This window comes from Littorina saxatilis, linkage group LG17 (assembly GCF_037325665.1).
Source record: "Littorina saxatilis isolate snail1 linkage group LG17, US_GU_Lsax_2.0, whole genome shotgun sequence".
Lineage (NCBI taxonomy): Eukaryota > Metazoa > Mollusca > Gastropoda > Littorinimorpha > Littorinidae > Littorina > Littorina saxatilis.
The window spans coordinates 3198116-3218115 of record NC_090261.1 but is presented as its reverse complement, the minus strand read 5'-3'; the positions used below and the strand labels follow the sequence as shown (position 1 = coordinate 3218115).

Sequence of the window (20000 nt, the reverse complement as noted above, 5' to 3'; positions counted from 1 at the left end):
TTTTTTCATTGTGCTGTCTGTGTCTTGATGACTGAAGTTTAAACACATAACGATCAAGTGTTAAAAGGGTGTTTGCACACAATTCTCCCGCGTCAAGAGTCTCGAACTGCTATCGCTAGGCTGCTATGACAACAAGTCATTTCCAAAGACATAGCTTCACGAAGATAATGAGTTGCCGACTTTGCAAGCTTATTTTCTAATCGCAAAAGCTGCGGGCTTTATCGTTTGAGGCCATCTGAAATACTTTGTGGGCGAGGCAAGCCCGATTCAAAGCCACTAAATAATCTCATTAAAGTTTAAGAGATAAGAAGGCCGGAGAGATAATAGTGTTGTTATACTAATACAATGGATTAGCCATGTCTACACAAGCATATACTGTGCCGCCCTGTTCCTATGTCGATAGCTAATTAAGGGCACAGATAAGGTCAAAAAGACTACATTCTTCCACAAAGCAGCACATCCTGATCATTTTGTATTATTCCATTGAACGACGGAAACCTTGCGCCTCCTCACAACCTGTGACAATGACAGTGATTTGCGTAGCGATGTCCTTCGACAACAAAATCTGCTCACAACGGAAGTTGTATTCCCTCTCCTCTTCCACTGTGGCTGTTTACAGGATAACATTGCGTGGCAGTTTCGCAAGACTTAGTATTTATTGTAAACTTATTTTGCGTGTTAACTTTCTTTTGGGAAAAACAGATGGTTTCGTTTGTTTCTAAGAGCAAGGGGGAATTGCGAATGAAACTTTTCAAAATTATAATGTTCAGGGTTTCTTCCAGACAGAAGCAACATTCTGGAAATACGGTCTGCGTGGTAAATCCCTCATATTAACGTAAACAAAGACTGTGCACCTATTATTTCCCCCAGTAATTCTCGTGATCACTGAGTCTTGTGTACATCTGTAGTCTGGGACTGTCCGCTAAACCATCTCCCACCTGTTGTTGATGTTCTACCTAAAAGCCTTACTCATCTCTCATGTCTACAAGAGCATGACAGCGTTTAGTTGTAAACTAAAATGCTGCCTTGTGGAATAATTCCAGCGCGAAATACGCGTAAATAAGAACAAGTCGCGTAAGGCGAAAATACAACATTTAGTCAAGCTGTCGAACTCACAGAATGAAACTGAACGCACTGCAATTTTTCAGCAAGACTGTATACTCGTAGCATCGTTACACGACGTTAGTCCACCGCTCGTGGCAAAGGCAGTGAAATTGACAAGAAGAGCGGGGTAGTAGTTGCGCTGAGAAGGATAGCACGCTTTTCTGTACCTCTCTTCGTTTTAACTTTCTGAGCGTGTTTTTAATCCAAACATGTCATATATATCTATATATATACGACTTGTGTCTGTGTGTCTGTGTGTGTGTCTGTGTGTGAGTTCGCGATGCACGGCCAAAGTTCTCGATGGATCTGCTTCAAATTTGGTGGGCATATTCAGGTAGACCCGGGACAGGACACAACCTAGTGGATATTTCAACACGTGCTCTCAGCGCGCAGCGCTGAACCGATTTTGGTTCCACCTCAGCTATTTTGGTTCCACCTCAGCTACCCGGGCCCCCATACCGACACACCAAAGCCAAAGTTCTCGGTGGATCTTTTTCAAATTTGGACACCGTATTCAGCTACACCCCGGACACAATATCATCGATGAGATATTTCAACACGTGCTCTCAGCGCGCAGCGCTGAACCGAATTTGGTTTTTGTGTTCATTTCACCATTATAAGTAACTCTTCCTTATCTTCTCATCTTCTCCATGTTTTCAGCGTTTACCTCCCTTCCTTCGTATGGTGCACTTTAGTATGAAGGGGGCATCTTCGGATATTCCCGGCGTTCTGTTACTATTTTTAGAAGGTCACCGCAGTGTCCAGAACGTAAATTGGACCCGTAAATTATCCTCACTGTAAAAGTGCAAAGGTCGAATCAATTTATAGCCACGCGAAAAATACACTGTCATCTATCTCTCTATAGATACGGCTTCTCTGTGTTTGTGTGTGTGTGTGTGTGTGTGTGTGTGTGTGTGTGTGTGTGTGTGTGTGTGTGTGTCTCTATGTGAGCAACACCTGTGCATTGTTCAGTTCTGTTTGTGATGTGGTCTGGCGGCTTTTGTGGACCAGTCATATCGAACATCTGATCAATAAGGCCAACAAGGATCTTTATATCATACGCTACCTGGCGTCCCAATCCTGGGCCAGAGGACGTAAGTGTGTCACAGAGGTAGTGCGGGCATTAATTCGCTCCCGCCTCCTTTACGGGTGCGAAGCTTATTTCGCGACGCGCCCGGCGCTCATGAAAAAACTGGCTATTATAGAGTGCAGGGCGCTCAAAATAGCTCTGGGACTCTCCCAACAAGCGAGTAAGAGTCGAGTCTACAGCGAGTGTGGGTGGCTGCCCCTTGTGGATGAGATAAAACTCCGTTCAGCTCAGTATGCTGTCAGAGCCCACGCGGTAGAGAACTCTGCCTGCGAGGTCCTGACTGACTTTTTTCCTCAGCACCAAAATTATGAGGCCAACACCAAACATAGCACTCAACTCTTGGCCAAAACGCTACCCTTATCCGACACAGTAAACCGCATTCTAGCCGATAGCGGGGTGAAGGTCAGTGAGCTGGCCAGGGTCCCCCCGCCCTCCTACCCGCCTTGGCTTGAGGAAACCCCTACTATCATATACGACAGTGAAGATAATACTACCAAAAAAGATAACCCCGTCTACCTAGCTACTGTTACAAAAGAAACCCTAAACTACAAATTCTCGGAGCATTTAAAAGTCTTTACTGACGGATCCAAATTTGCAGACGGTAGCGTTGGCTGCGCCTTTGTGATCCCAGATCTCAAAATCTCAAGGAAATATACTCTTAATAAAGACATCTCCATATTCTCAGCCGAGCTATTTGCCTTGCTCATGGCATGCACTTTTATAAATGACCTCCCAGTCACACCGCGTGCGGTAGTTTTCTGCTCTGACTCGCGCTCTTCATTACAAGCTCTGCATCGAAACACATCAAATCGGGCAGAGCTACAAAGAGAAATCCTCTTTATATGTCACCAGTTAATCTCATCCGGCACATCCGTATCATTTCTCTGGGTCCCCTCTCACGTAGGGGTCCGGGGAAATGAACTGGCGGATGTCGCTGCCAAAGAAGCGGCAGAATCTAGCCCAGCTAACACTAACATCGGCTACTCAGTAACCGAGTTCTACAGTAAAATCCGTAAACTCATTCGAAGTCAGTACGTAACATCTCTGTCCTATCAACCCATTGATATGAACGATCTACACCCCGATCTCCCAACAAACCTCCTCACTATCTTCAGACGCCTCCGTGCCGGCGGCTGCTGCTTCCATATCTTTAACAAGTCCTGCCATTGTGGAGAACCCTATTCATTTCAACACATTTTCGCTCCATGCGCTACAAATAGAATTACCTTTAAAACCTTATATGACCATATGCAGCTCCATGGTCTGAGTCCCCAGGATTATCTGCGCAGTAGCAGTTCTCTAGGCTGGTCACACAGCTTGCTGCTGTGCCGACTGGTCAGGGACTCGGACATGGGGCTGTGGGTATAACTAAGCCCAGATTATCACATCAGCGTGTTTCAGTTTGAGGTCGAGTGGCTCCCGCCATCCCTCCTGATTCCAGCGACTACCTTCTAGACAACATATCCTCACCCAAGGCCCATTAGTCGCCAAACTGTACATATTGTTTTTATTACCACGGCCTTCGTGGCTTACATCTTAATCCTTTTATTTGTAAAAAGTTTTGAGATTTATTGTTTGTGTTCCTCTTACTTGCTCATCTATTTGGTTTTATTGGTGATCCTAAAAGGTTCCACTTTTTAACTCGATTTGAAATAAAATAAAAATAATATTACAAGCCCGTTATTCAAGATATAGAATACAGACTTATAATTCTTACCAAGAAACATCTTAACTACTTTTCATTTTAACAAATTCCACAGAGCATTATCAACTCAACCCCACCCCCTGCCCTCCTCTCCTTATTTTTTGTTTCTTTCTTTCCTCTTTTTGAAAGCGGACAAACACTCAAGTCCTTAATGGCTCAAAACCGTAGGACTTTTAATATTAATTTTAACGTAATTTTATGTACTGGCCTTCCTTTGAGAAGCCATAACAGTTCAAAAGGGCTTAGAGATAAGCTCTAACTTGCTCAGTCCTGTTTGAGTGGAGTTCGCCTCCAAAGGTGATTAACACGGTTACATTCGTCGACAAGGATGGGACTCGATATGGTCAGGAATGGCATTATGGCCACTGAATCATTTTCGTGCTGTTCCCATTCCACGAATCTGGGAGGGACCTAAGCTTGGCGGGTCCATTGTTCGGACCCGGCGAAGCCGGCGTACGGCTCTAAGTACTTCTTCCCGGCGAAGCCGGCTACCCGGCGAAGCGGGTATTCATTCTAGTATGATATATATGTTTTTGGAATCAGGAACCGACAAGTAATAAGATGAAAGTGTTTTTAAATTGATTTCGAAAATTTAATTTTGATCATAATTTTTATATTTTTAATTTTCAGAGCTTGTTTTTAATCCAAATATAACATATTTATATGTTTTTGGAATCAGAAAATGATGAAGAATAAGATGAACGTAAATTTGGATCGTTTTATAATTTATTTTCCTTTTTTTTACAATTTTCAGATTTTTAATGACCAAAGTCATAAATTAAATTATAAGCCACCAAGCTGAAATGCAATACCGAAGTCCGGCCTTCGTCGAAGATTGCTTGGCCAAACTTTCAATCAATTTGATTGAAAAATGAGGGTGTGACAGTGCCGCCTCAACTTTTACAAAAAGCCGGATATGACGTCATCAAAGGTATTTATCGAAAAAAAGAAAAAAAACGTTCGGGGATATCATTCCCAGGAACTTTCATGTCAAATTTCATAAAGATCGGTCCAGTAATTTGGTCTGAATCGCTCTACACACACACACGCACAGACAGACACACACATTTTGTGTTGCCGCATTATGACAATATAAATCTGTTGAGAGAGAGAGAGAGAGAGAGAGAGAGAGAGAGAGAGAGAGAGAGAGAGAGAGAGAGAGAGAGAGAGCGAGAGAGAGAGAGAGAGAGAGAGAGAGAGAGAGAGAGAGAGAGAGAGAGAGAGAGGCAAGCAGACGGGGTGTGTGTAGTGAGTGTGAGTGTGCCTGATAGCCCTCCCTATACACACAACGCTTCATCGCCACGAGACAGACCTTTTTCGTATAACCTTTGCCCCCAGCGTTTCGACCAATCAGATTTTAGGGAACGGCAGCCTCTCTCTGATAACCGGAACTAGGGGGCAATAGGTGCCTGGCCTGAAATACCTCTTTCACTTTCGATGCTCGAAGATTACTTTGCCAGAGGATTACTTTGAGAAATTCTGCAAGAAAACGGATTATCTTGTTCAAAATCATGAACAAAAAGTCTAGGACATGCACGAAGGTATGGTTTGAAACGGCTATTGGTGGTATGTGGACGAAAGACTTGGCGAACTTCCCCTGCATAAGCGAGGGTGCGTATCGCTAGCACTACGTGTCATTTGTGCTGAGTGTCATTTGTCCTACGTGTCATTTGTGCTACGTGCCGCTATCGCTACGTTGATTAGTGCTACAAATAATTTGTCGATGAGTCGCTATCATTCGTTCATTATCACTACGTGTCGACAGCACTACATCTTTTAGCGCGACGTGTCATTATCGATACGTGTCAATACCACTACTTACTGACGACTCTCTCTTTCTCATTTTTTCAGTCTCTCGCTCTCACTCGTGGTTTGTGTGTGTATGTCTGTGTATGTATGTGTGTGCGTGTGTCTGTCTGTTTCAGTGTGTGTGTGTGTGTGTGTGTGTGTGTGTGTGTGTGTGTGACTCTTTGTGCGTGTGTGTGTGTGCCTCTGTGTGTGTGTGTGTGTGTGTGTGTGTGTGTGTGTGTGTGTGTGCCTCTGTGTGTGTGTGACTCTCTCTATCTCTCTCTCTCTGTGGCCTTAATAATAAACCATTCTGAGCTCTCTCTCTTTCTCTTTCTCTCTCTCTCTCTCTCTCTCTCTCTCTCTCTCTCTCTCTCTCTCTCTCTCTCTCTCGCTCTCTCTGAAGGAATATTTTGTTGTTCCTTTCAATTTGCCAGAGATTTGTAATTTTTGGAAGAAAGTCTCTGCATGATTTTCAGTTGTTTCTTTCGGATTTTGATCTTTTTAGAAAAAAAGGGCTTTGTTTTTGACTAATTGTAAGACAGTGTTATTGCATATATATATTTGTAAATGGAAATATTGACACAAGGTATAACCGAGGATATTGAAACCTTTTCTTCTCTCCCAAATTCTTTTATGAAATGAGAGGGGGAGAGAGAGAGAGGGGGGGATTGACAGACAGAAAAAGCGCGAGAAAGCGGAAGAGAGAGACAGTTAAAAGGGATGGAGGGTGCTTTTTATTTTATGGTTGGTTGGTTAATGCACTGTTTTTGACAATAGCTTTTATTCGGTAAAAGCCAAATTCAATTACCGCTCTCTCTCTCTCTCTCTCTCTCTCTCTCTCTCTCTCTCTCTCTCTCTCTCTCTCTCTCTCTCTCTCTCTCTTTCTCTCTCTCTCTCTCTCTTCATTACACACACACACACACACACACACACGCACACACACCGCACACACACACGCACACACACGCACAAACGCATACGTACACACGGTATCGTACACACAAACTCACACACAGAAAAACATCCGTGTATGTACGGTATCATGCGAGAGAGAGAGGTAGAGAGTGGGGAGGGGGCAATCCAAGATTAAGGGTGGGTACGAAGTCAACGTAGTTGGCATCGCTGATAGCCGTGCCATTGCCAGACACGAAGTGACTCGAGCAGACTTTTCAATGGCACGACAAACCCCTGTCGTCGGATTGCTTGCACCCATCGCGTCCTTCGCTGTTGCGCCTTCGCACTTGCACCCATCGGAAAGCCATACAATGACAAATTCTGTCCACCGTATTTCTCTTTCTTCATTCCACTGTTGCACTTGCAGTTGCAAACACAACAGTTTGCCTCGTCGTCTCCGCACTTGACTTAGCACAAAGCCTCGTTGTCGATTTTTCCTTTTGCCCCCTAGTTCCGGTAGATCTGACAATAAACTTCACAGCGCATGCGCCAAAATTTAAGTGAAAAAGGTGAGAACAATTTTTTTAGTCTAACTTAATTCACATCTCTGTTGTTCAGCTTCCTGTCCCACCCTTAATCCTGTCTCCGGTCTTTTCACTGAATACAAATCTTGAAATGACATGACCAGACCCAGTAGCCTACTTTCCTCTCACAGTTTGGACACGCTCTACTCAGCGTTTCTGATACTGCACAATTTCTCAAGAAAAGAAAAGACAAGGATGGCGCGCATGACGTTTCCTGTCGTTTCGGTGGCTTCCAACAATTGCCTTTTTTTTTAACACATGAACCAGCGTCATGACTAACACACACACGCACACTTGCACACGCACTCACACACACACACTTACACACACACACCCGCTCACGCACGTACACACACATATATATAGACACCACACACACACACACACACACACACATACTTTCTCTCTCTCTCTCTCTCTCTCTCTCTCTCTCTCTCTCTCTCTCTCTCTCGCTTTGTATGCTCACAACCTCTCTCTTTTTAATCCCCCTCACCCTCCTAGCCCACCCCGGGCCCTCCTCTAACTTAACTGCCCCTTCCGCCATCCCTTTCTCGGCGTATTGCTAAGCTTGACGAAAAATAAATATAAAGAAATAAATCCGCCAGATTACATTCTTTCAAATAAATCGAAGGAAATCAAATTAACCTTTCAGCTTAGGGTACAACGCGTAGTAGAGCTCTACAAAGAACAAATCTATAGAATTCTGAAGATGGAAGTTTAAAAGATGGACAGACGGACGGACGGACATACAGGTTGCCGGTCAAAGATATGCAAGTATTGAAAATTCACTTCTTTGTGCTTCACACTGAACTAAAAAACAAAATGGCGAATCCTCGCAAACATAGCGCCTTTGGTGTTCTATTTATTGGTAATAGTCGTAATTTTCATTTGTGTGACTTTCTCTCCAGAGCTGGATGCAACATTCTGTAGTACTTCTTTGTGAAATACTCTGGACATTATTTTCAAGTCAAACTCAAAGTGAGAGAGGGAGAGAGAGGGAAAGAGAGGGAGAGGGAGGGAGGGATAGAGATAGAGAGGTAGGGAGGGAGAGAGAGGTAGGGAGGGAGAGAGAGAGAGGGAGGGAGGGAGGGAGAGAGAGAGAGAGTGAGTGGGGGAGAGAGAGGTAGAGAGAGGGAGAGAGAGAGGGGGAGGGAGGGAGGGAAAGAGGGGAGAGAGCGAAAGGGGGGAGAGGGAGAGAAAGAGAGAGAGAGAGGGAGGGGTAGAGAGAGAGAGAGGGAGAGAGAGACAGTTGGGTGGGAATACAGAACGGAAGTGGCATAAGTGGCGGGGTGGGCAGAATATAATGAAAGGGGCGGGGTGGGCAGACTATAATGAAAGGGGCGGTGTATGGTGGTACAAAACTTGCCACTTGGGCCACAAGGAGAAGAGAAGGAGAGGGTGGAACTGGATGAAAGGAGGTGGAGGCTAGGGTATGATGACATGCATCCGGACAATAGCTGAATCTCTCTCTCTCTCTCTCTCTCTCTCTCTCTCTCTCTCTCTCTCTCTCTCTCTCTCTCTCTCTCTCTCTCTCTCTCTCTCTCTCTCAAGAAAATATGTTGTGAAATAATGACATGGGTTTAATCTTGTAGACCCCCCCCTCCCACCTTTATTGTTCCCCCTTCCGCTTTTCCTTCCCTATTTATTTTGTTTTTTCGGTGTCAATTTCCTGTCGCTGTTTAATCGTTCAAAATATCCAAACAAGTTCGAAATCTCAAATCGTTTAATGGTTCAGCCACACACAAAAAATACCAAGGTGCATCTTTCCTAGGCTAAAACTGTCCGGTATAAAAACCAACGGATTCAAAACTCAAGGTCATTGCTTGGTTTAAGCAGCCTCGAGTGCGCAGCGCATATAAAAAATAAGACTAGAAATGATATTGGCGTCATAGTGTGGCGTTTTTGTAAAGACAAATAAGTGGAAACAGTGCAGAAAAAAAGGACACAAACTGTGGTTCTAAGCAGTGAGAATCTCCTCGTGGTCCTACTAAACGGAAAACCTATACTGATTTCCGAGAAGAGAGAGGAAGACGAGCGATAAAGCGGTAACGGCTGAACAATTCGTCTAAATAAACCTCCCTTTTTCTCTCTCTCTCAAGCTCCCTCGTGTTCTCCCCCCCCCCTCTTCCCCCATTCATTCTCCCCCTTTTCTCTAGTTCTCTCTCTCCTTGCCCGTCTCTGCCTGTCTATCTGCCTGCCTGTCTCACTTTCTATCTCACAATCTCATCCTCCCCCACCGAACACCCCCCCCCCCCCCCCCCCCCCATGATCTGATTTCTCTGTCTGCCTCCTCTGCAAGTTCAAACCAGACTGGCCAAACCCGATAAGGAAACTTTCCCAAATTCCGAAACGTTCGCACTTTCAGAAATTCGTCAGAGAATTTCCAGACGAACCAACTTATCATGTAATGTAATACAACCGCTTCACGTCAAATGTGTCAGCTGGCCTTATGTGTGGCCAGACTACACAACTCCCGGAACCTCCCCCCCCATCCTGCTGCCATTTGGACGGGACCCTAGGCTTGGTTCGTTCCAAACATGTTTATAAGTCAATAGAAAATTAAACTGCTCTCCGCAAACAATGGGAGAGAGAGAGAGAGAGAGAGAGAGAGAGAGAGAGAGAGAGAGAGAGAGAGAGAGAGAGAGAGAGAGAGACAGAGACAGAGAGACAGAGAGAGACAGAGACAGAGACAGAGACAGAGAGACAGAGAGAGAGAAAGATACAGAGAGAGAGACAGAGAGAACTCGAACTCGAACTCGAAAACTTTATTACCGAGGGATGATAGCATTAGGTCCATATGTATGGTCCTTTCTTACAGCTAGTCCCTACTAGACAGAGAGACAGAGAGAGAGACACAGACAGAGAGAAAAAGAGAGAGAGAGAGAGAGAGAAAGAGAGAGAGAGAGATAGAGAGAGAGAGAGATAGAGAGAGAGAGAGAGAGATAGAGAGAGAGATAGAGAGAGAGAGAGATAGAGAGAGAGATAGAGAGAGAGATAGAGAGAGAGATTCGTGGGTAGATGCATTGACGTAATCAGGATCCATTTTAAAATCTTGCACTAGCTTCCACAAACAACAGTAACAACAAGAAACTAAGTCCATCTAACGATGAACACGAGCCGAAATCATATGCACTCGACTTATGAAATAGAAAGAAATCAAATACGACGAAGAGAAGAAAAAGTTTGAAAGTACCATTGAACTTCCATGTCGGCGTGTGGCTGAGCTTAAAATAGGAATGTTGTTGCAATCTGTTAGGCCCTTTCCCTTTTGACAGGTAGTTTTTGCATGTACAGCAAAACACGGCCTGTTTTTACAAATCCTAAAGACTGTCGGAAACTTCGCATGCTCTCTTGAGAACGCCATGTGAAACATTGATTCTGAAACAAAAATCTATGGCATGAATGACAATGGAAAGACGGTCTCTCTCTGATTCCAAGTTCATAATGACAGTTAGGAAGTGCTGAATTTAGAAAATCTGTAGATGAAGTAAAATCATTTGAATATTGGCTTGTTGAAACTTCATAACAAACAGCCACCTCGTCTATATCATTATCTGAAAGAATGCAAACTTCCTTTGAAACACCAACATTTGTATGGAAAACTTCTTTTTCTGTCATCTTTGATTTCATTTGACAACTTGGATTGATGGCATCTTCCAGAGATATATATCCATTACTTTCAACTTGCGCCTCTTTGTATTCCTGTAAGCCTGCCACTTATTTATAAAAAGAAACGTTTGATACTTTTACCAAACAGTTAGTATAATGCACGCTCTACCTGTATTCGTCTTTAAATTCTGCAAGACTGAAGCGAAAGAGGTCTGTCTCAGTTTTGTCGTCAGTTTGTTGTGTACATTTACACACGCACAACGAACAACACATGCACAGGCCCGGGGGAAGCTCTCCTTTCTTATGTCCGACCATAGACGTATACATGTAGTTTACATGTTTATTAGTCATCTATTTGATTGATTACGTGTATGATATGACGGAGAGTCGCATCGGTTTGATGCCGTGAACCCAACCGTGGCTGTGGCTGTCGTTTGAAGTAGCCTACTTCTTTATAAAGATTCATTTACATTCTACTTCTGACCAAGGCATGTTTGGTACCTACTGAATCCTTGTTGCGTGTAGTTTTACGTGGCACGTTGCCCAAAGTTGTATTCTTGAGGAGCATAAAATAAAACGTGTTACAAAGTTATCTCAAAACTCTGCAGTGACTGCTCGCGCAGCAGGTCAGCTAATTATAGCACGCAGCCTCCATAGACAGCTTTCGAGCCGAGACCATCGCCGCTCCTGCGGCTCGTCAAAAACAACATGTACCCCCCTCATACACGCACATACACATGTATACAAACACACACCTATATATCGGGGAAACGAAACTTAAAAATCCACATCCTGTTATTGTCTTTATCCGATCTTCCAGGAAAGAAGCGACTGGAATAGTTGTAAGAGATTTGAAATAAAGAAGATCCGTAGTTATCCTTATTAATCTCCTTCCAGATTCTTTATATGTGCACACGCACACACACAGTCAATCATCTGACTCCCGCTCAGAAGTTTAGGAAAGCAGAGAGAAGATTAGAAGAATTTGTAGTCTTTCACCAACTCATTCTTTCCAAACAATAGCCAATGGTTTAATTAGAACATACAAATTGGTTTGTTTCTGACATAGCAAATATCAACTCATTCCTCAAATTCTCAAATACTTTCTTGCTTACAATAATCAATTCATGACCTTTTGAAACTCATTCATTCATTGTCCACGACCTTGTGAAACTCACTCATTCATTGTCAACGTCATAACATATTTACAAGGACAAGAAAGCAAATAAACAAAACATAACTTTTACGTTATGTAGAGGTGACGATGTAGCTAGCCTTCAACCTTACGGCCTCCATCGCACCCTCGCCACTCTGGCACCACCCCGCACAAGTCAGACTGGGGCGGCCTCATCTTCCAATATGGCGGCACCCATACAAAAGTCCAAGTCATCCCGGCAATGTTTCCCGGTTCCAAGGTTGACATCAAAAGCAAGAGCAGGTTTTCTCATCCGAGAGCCCAGGTCGAATGACTTTCAATTGTCAGGCAGTTTACAATCACAACTCACAAAATCAGGCGGTTGCGATTATAACGCGAACAACTCGCACAGTTGTAAATTCACGTGCCGCGAACCCAGTTTGACCGTCCGTAGCTAACCATGGAATTTTACTGAACTGTTAAAAGTTTCCACCCTCAAAGTTAAACCACTCCTGACAACCTCTTTGTATTACAAAAAGCACTAGTTATATCCCTTCAACTATAAACACCATAACCGCCATTCATTACAATAGTATCCTATTTGCATCTGTTGATGTGATGTTTATGACTCATTGTGAATTCACCTTAACCCCCCACTCCTTCTCTTTTGTCACACACTGGATGTTTTATGCACAAGAATTCTGTTAGGGTGTCGTCCATTGCAAAGGAATTTTGTTTTCAAGAGATTTGACTGGCCCCAACTTATACGGGTGGATAGTAGGCTGGGCTGGGTGGTGGTCGAGTGTGGTGGTGGTGAAGAGGGGGTTGTCAACGGGAAATCCAGAGACAGTTAATGAGCCTTGGAGGATGAATAATTACGAGACATTCTTGATCGTCTCTAACTTGTTTTCATCGTGTGTGATCTTGCTGGTGACAATTGATTCGTCATGATTACGTTGTAATTATTTGGCGTTCGAATTCTCTGTGTTATCCTCAACATCAGGGAACAAGGGAAACCTTTCTTTCTTTCTTTAGTTGGTGTTTAACGTCGTTTTCAACCACGAAGGTTATATCGCGACGGAAGGGAAACCTGCTGACACTGACATTTGTTCTGTCTGTGAAAGTTCAATAGCTGATGAATCCTTGGAACTCTTGAAGCATAATGAGACAGGGGCTCACATCCATGAGAGGTGGCATAGGGCAAATGTCCTTTTTATATTTAGTCAAGTTTTGACTAAATATTTTAACATCGAGGGGGAATCGAAACGAGGGTCGTGGTGTATGTGCGTGTGTGTGTGTGTGTGTGTGTCTGTCTGTCTGTGTGTGTGTGTGTGTAGAGCGATTCAGACTAAACTACTGGACCGATCTTTATGAAATTTGACATGAGAGTTTCTGGGTATGAAATCCCCGAACGTTTTTTTCATTTTTTTGATAAATGTCTTTGATGACGTCATATCCGGCTTTTCGTGAAAGTTGAGGCGGCACTGTCACGCCCTCATTTTTCAACCAAATTGGTTGAAATTTTGGTCAAGTAATCTTCGACGAAGCCCGGACTTCGGTATTGCATTTCAGCTTGGTGGCTTAAAAATTAATTAATGACTTTGGTCATTAAAAATCTGAAAATTGTAAAAAAAAATAAAAATTTATAAAACGATCCAAATTTACGTTCATCTTATTCTCCATCATTTTCTGATTCCAAAAACATATAAATATGTTATATTTGGATTAAAAACAAGCTCTGAAAATTAAATATATAAAAATTATTATCAAAATTAAATTGTCGAAATCAATTTAAAAACACTTTCATCTTATTCCTTGTCGGTTCCTGATTCCAAAAACATATAGATATGATATGTTTGGATTATAAACACGCTCAGAAAGTTAAAACAAAGAGAGGTACAGAAAAGCGTGCTATCCTTCTTAGCGCAACTACTACCCCGCTCTTCTTGTCAATTTCACTGCCTTTGCCATGAGCGGTGGACTGACGATGCTACGAGTATACGGTCTTGCTGAAAAATGGCATTGCGTTCAGTTTCATTCTGTGAGTTCGACAGCTACTTGACTAAATATTGTATTTTCGCCTTACGCGACTTGTTTGTTTGTTTGTTTGCTTAACGCCCAGCCGACCACGAAGGGCCATATCAGGGCGGTGGCAAATGTCCTGGACGATGCAAAAGTGATAGGAAATTTGTCCTGAACAAATCAATAGGAATTTGTTTTGGACAAAACGTAAATTAAAACGTTAAAAAGCGCGAATACGGGCAACTGTCAACCGACTTGGAGCATTTAGAGTTGCGACCCTTGGAAGCTCTTCTCTATAAAAAGCACATACAGTCTCCCCAAGTTTCGTCTGCTTGGAGAGACACATCGCTTCGCAAAACATCGATAAAATAGCAAATCAAACTACTGTAAATTGGAAAGTACTGACAATGTCCGGATCAAATGACAATGACCACTTTATGACAAAAACAATAGGACATATGTCCTCTTGCATGAAAAATGTATAGGACATTTGGAAAAAAATATCCGTGTATGTCCGATGTCCGACGTGGATGTGAGCCCCTGGTGAGATGTTGAGCGCTATGCTATGAAGATGCATGCTGCTGCGTTTGTATTTATAATAGTTCATGTTCCTGAGTACTGGTGTCATTGATACCAATCCTGTTTCATGCTACATTCATTCACGTTTTATTTACTTGTGAGTGAGAGCCTGTGAGAGAGAGAGGGAGAGAGAGAGAGAGAGAGAGAGAGAGAGAGAGAGAGAGAGAGAGAGAGAGAGACAGAGAGACAGAGAGAGCGAGAGAGAGAGAGAGAGCCTGTGAGAGAGAGAGAGAGAGAGAGAGACAGAGACAGAGAGACAGAGACAGACATAGATAGACAGAGAGAGGGAGACAGACAGACAGACAGACAGACAGACAGGCAGACAGAGAGAGGGAGACAGACAGACAGACAGACAGGCAGACAGACAGGCAGACAGACAGACAGACAGACAGACAGACAGACAGAGAGACAGAGAGAGACAGAGACAGAAAGACAGACAGACAGACAGACAGAGTTAGAGACAGACAGACAGAGAGAAAGAGGGACAGAGGGAGAGTCTCTTTACCCTATTTGGAACTTTTCAGAAAAAAGTCTCCCCCGCACATGGAGACAATCTTCAGGCATATTGCACACACTGATTCCCTGATTTCGACAGAATGTAAACTCGATATTGCACGTTAGCTAAATTCGCCCAGAAATTCCAGACTTACGAAACCGTCTTCTAATGTGAAGTAATCTCCACAATTGCTTAGATACGGTATTGTTGCCCGCAACACCGGCGGAAACGCATCAGCAGGACATTTCCGTGGAGCAATGAAAGAAAAAAACAGGAAATAATTCCACACACAGCCGCCCACTGCCATGATGGGAAAGCACTCTCGAATAAACCCGGAGAGGGACTTTTAAAGAAATCATTTCATCAAAAAAATCCCACTCAGCATAAAACCAGTGAGAGAGTATTGGTATGTGTTAACATAAAAGAGGTATGACCCAGCTTTGAGATGGTAAGCCGAATAGTTCACACGAGAAAGAATGTGCATGGATACAGCAAACGTGATTTGTTCGACGTGAATATATAATGTAAAATCCTAGGTCGGGTGGGAGCTTGGGGTGGGGGTACAAGCCCTCTTACTTAATATTGCTACGGTAGGAGACTTTAGAGCACACCCCACCCACCCTACTTCACCCCAGACAAAATGTCAGTGACCTGAACAAGGATATAAGTTTCCGTGATGACTGCCACTTGTGAAACTGACTTGAAACTAGTGTATGGCAGCTTTGAGCCGCCTCGCTGTTCAGATAAATTATTCTGTTGTTCGTGCTTGTCGCTTGTCTTTTCATTTTGCAAACGACTGACTTAAAAAAAAAAGAGCCATAAAGCTACCTGTCGGTCAGGGGGGGGGGGGGGGGGGGAGGGGGGAGGAGGGAAGGGGGAGGGGGAGTGGGGTGGGGATGGTAATTTTTTCCCCCGCACAAGAGCGAGTGAAATGGAGAGAGAAAGGAAGGAAGGAAGGAAGGGAGGGGGGAGGGGGGGGGGGGCGAAAGAGATAAATGTTACAGAAGTAAGGGAAAGATAGAGCGATACAAAAAAAAGTAACAGAATCAGGGGATGGGGTGGCGTTGGGGGGGATGGAGCTATCTTGTACCACGCCAAATACTAGTGTGTATAGCACACACCCTGAAAATGTATGGAATATTTGTACACAAAAAAAAGCCGAGGAAGCGTAATCAGTTTGTTCACACAACATCAATCAACAGCCAACAAACAGAAGACAAACACACACTACACAAATACAAAATGAAAACAAGTCGCGTAAGGCGAAATTACTACATTTAGTCAAGCTGTGGAACTCACAGAATGAAACTGAACGCACAGCATTTTTTCACAATGACCGTAGTCCGTCGCTTGTGCAAAACGGAGTGAAACTGACGAGCCTGTTCAGCGCGGTAGTGTTTCGCTGTGCTGCATATAGCACGCTTTTCTGTACCTCTCTTCGTTTTAACTTTCTGAGCGTGTTTTTAATCCAAACATATCATACCTATATGTTTTTGGAATCAGGAACCGACAAGGAATAAGATGAAATTGTTTTTAAATCGATTTCGAAAATTTAATTTTGATTATAATTTTTATATTTTTAATTTTCAGAGCTTGTTTTTAATCCAAATATAACATATTTATATGTTTTTGGAATTAGGAAATGAACGTAAATTTGGATCGTTTTATATAAACAAAAAAAATTATTACAATTTTTAGATTCTTAATGACCAAAGTCATTAATTAATTTTTAAGCCACCAAGCTGAAATGCAATACCGAAGTCCGGCCTTCGTCGAAGATTGCTTTAAAACATTTTCAATCAATTTGATTAAAAAATGAGGGTGTGACAGTGCCGCCTCAACTTTTACAAAAAGCCGGATATGACGTCATCAAAGGTATTTATCGAAAAAATGAAAATCGTCAGGGGATATAATTCCCAGGAACTCTCATGTCAAATTTCATAAAGATCGGTCCAGTAGTTTGGTCTGAATCGCTCTACACACACACACACGCACAGACAGACAGACAGACAGACAGACAGACACACACACATACACCACGACCCTCGTCTCGATTCCCCCTCTATGTTAAAACATTTAGTCAAAACTTGACTAAATGTAAAAACACCCCACACAATCAATCAGTTTGATATTCAGATACAAATTGTTCCTTTGACAGCCTAGCGGAGCAATGCAGTCTGACACCAGCCAAACTTTCACAGTACCGAGAGTGCTGTCACGTCCAATGACACAAACCTTTGGTTCATTCATGACGCAGATCGGGTAGATCTTGCTGTTTGGGGTATTTCATTGATGACCGCGACAACAAGTGTGTCAGCTTGCAAACACTCATTTTGGGACTTTCTTTGCTGACCACAAAGAGAGAGAGAGAGAGAGAGAGAGAGAGAGAGAGAGAGAGAGAGAGAGAGAGAGAGAGAGAGAGAGAGAGCTAGGGGCGTTCAAATGAAAACTACCTAATGTAATTCAACACAAATTCCCGAATCCAGACAGGAAATGACACCCATATTTATCTGGTGATGTCATGGTAGAAGCACAACATGTTTTCAACAGGGTAAACAATTCCAGGAAAGGCTTTAGCATCTTGCACGGGTACTCCTGTGTTCTATTAAAGGGGGCAGAAAAGCGTCAGACTAGGTCAATCATTTCTTGAAGCCTCAAGTTGTTTTTCGCACTCAGATGATGCCACCGACTTTGAAAGTACGGCTTTGGATTTAAGACAAATGTGCGTGGGAGCACATCTACAATACGGGAAGTACGCAGCGGGACTTGCAAACCGAAAAAGACGAATAACAAAAGCGTTAGCAAACAATGACAAGACATCTCACTGAACTCTACACGAATGCATATTTGCAGACAGCTGTGAGGTGAAAATTATGAAAACTGGTTTACTCTTATCATACCATAAACATACTTTAATACTGTCGGATCGTCTCGTATCATTGTTTTCGGCCTTTAGTCTCAGTCCGGTAAGCATTAATGACGAGACACATGTACACATATGGTCATTAATACGGGAAGGTAGATACCGTTAACCAACGGGATTAGATATCAACCATAGTTGAGTGCTCAATTTCCGACTCTCCGTCGACTGACACAGACTGAAGTCCTATACAATGCGACCTCATTCGATCCGGCAGAATTACAGTTTTGTTTTATTGTAAACAAAAAAGAAGATAAAATAACCTGGCATGATCATGACCCATGGTAATACTAATAATAGTAAGACGGTCCATGAGTCGGAAAAACCCTCCACCCTGTTATGGTTCATAAGCAAGGACGCGTAAACGCTGAAACGAGCACAGACACGTACGCACGCACACACGTACGCAAGCGGGCACGCGGGCGTGCGCGAGCACACACACACACGCACACCCTGACACACAGTCTACACCCTGACACACACCTACACCTACACACTGTCTCTCCCACTCTCTCAGAGTATCTCTCTCCCCTTCTCTCTCTGTCCTTTTTTCTCTCCCAGCCACACCCCCCCCCCTCTCTCTCTCTCTCTCTCTCTCTCTCTCTCTCTCTCTCTCTCTCTCTCTCTCTCAAGCCCAACTGCTCTGTCCAACCCGGTCTCTCAAGCTCGTCACAAAAACAAAGCCACCGAGCAGAATCATGTTCTCAAAATCTTCCCATGTCGGTTTCACATTCAGAGAAGTCCCCCACCTACCAAAATAACACCGTCAGACTCACGGCAGAAAGAATGATCGCACTTCTGTCTTCAGTAGTTGCGCAAGCACATACTGACATAGTAACTTTTTTTCTGGACATACAATTTACAAATAAACCCACCAAATTTCCGTCAAATAGGCTACTGCACCTTCTGTATCGTAACGACTGAATGAGTAGACGAAGACCTAGGCCTGTTTTCCAGGCCAGAAATATTAAATGGGATCTGTTAAATCAGTCATGTTTATGCTGGCAGATTGCCTTTCTCTTTTGTCAATATCAACCTGAAGAGGCAAAACAGGGGGTGAACATTGACATTCTCATATGATCTGTATCGCAGATCTCCGCAGATATGATGGAAAACTCTTTATGATATTGGAACTTATTGAATGATTGTCGTCGTTTGACTGCTAGATGCATACATATGTGTACAACTGTGACACGCGTTGCATACACTGCATACACTGCACCGACGACACTGAGTACAGTACACAACTCTCACACGAACACCTGCATTTCAAAGTTTGAGACGTGACTATACTCTAAAGCCCGACTCAAAACATGTCAATCACACACGGTTTTTTAAACCTTGTACAATTGCAACAAACATAATATACGAGTCAAGCGAAAACACCAAACATGTGTACAGCCCACTGCACCAGTTGTCGGTTTTCATGCAGATACTGTCGCCACTGAGAAAGCTTAGCTCTGAGCTATGTGTTTACCTTGACCTGGATTTAGCTGTGAACTAAAGCTATCGTCTGCATGCAATCCCTGATCCCTTCCGACGCAATGCACAGTGCAAGGGATAAAGAAGTAGTCTACCTTACCTTGCATTTAGTGTTTTGATTAGGTATCCATTGTTGGTAATCCAAAAGAAACACTGCACTGACTTGCACACAGAAGTACCAAGCTTTTGCGACATTTTGTTTTTTGTTTCCACACAATGCACTTCCTTACTGTGGTAGTTCGCTCCCTTGCTTTTTTCACGCTTTCACTGAGTAGGGGAGACCGGGGATAGTCGGCCCCCTTTTGCACTTAAACCAATGTGGAGACTAATTTAAGAGACATAGAGAAACGATTTATGGTTTAAAATGAGCGTTAATATCTTGCTCAAATTTGTGATAAAAAAAAGTGGCCAAACTATTGTAATATTGTTTACAGTTTGGCTGCAAGCAGACCTAGTGACACAGGGTCCAACTTGCCCCGTGTCGGGGTAAGTTGGCCCTACGTATGGGGCAAGTTGGACCCTCACTTTCAGAATGTCAGAAATGATTCACGAGAGCACTCAGTTCAAACAGAAATAAAAACAACATTATGTT

At 43.3% G+C, this 20000-nt stretch overlaps 2 protein-coding genes across 9 annotated transcripts in view; one reads left to right on the top strand and one right to left on the bottom strand.

Annotated features, from left to right (window-relative positions):
- LOC138951901 (uncharacterized) overlaps positions 1-20000 on the bottom strand; it is a 125124-nt gene that overhangs the window by 72026 nt on the left and 33098 nt on the right. For 2 of the 8 annotated variants that reach the window (XM_070323462.1, XM_070323461.1), the window contains one exon: positions 19509-20000. This exon is cut by the window's right edge. The exons of the other annotated variants lie outside the window; for them this stretch is intronic. The gene's annotated coding sequence lies outside the window, so the exon portion shown is untranslated. The remainder of the gene's footprint in view (positions 1-19508) is intronic. 8 annotated transcript variants of the gene reach the window in all.
- LOC138951900 (uncharacterized) overlaps positions 1-20000 on the top strand; it is a 31889-nt gene that overhangs the window by 1942 nt on the left and 9947 nt on the right. The gene's annotated exons all lie outside the window — the stretch shown is intronic.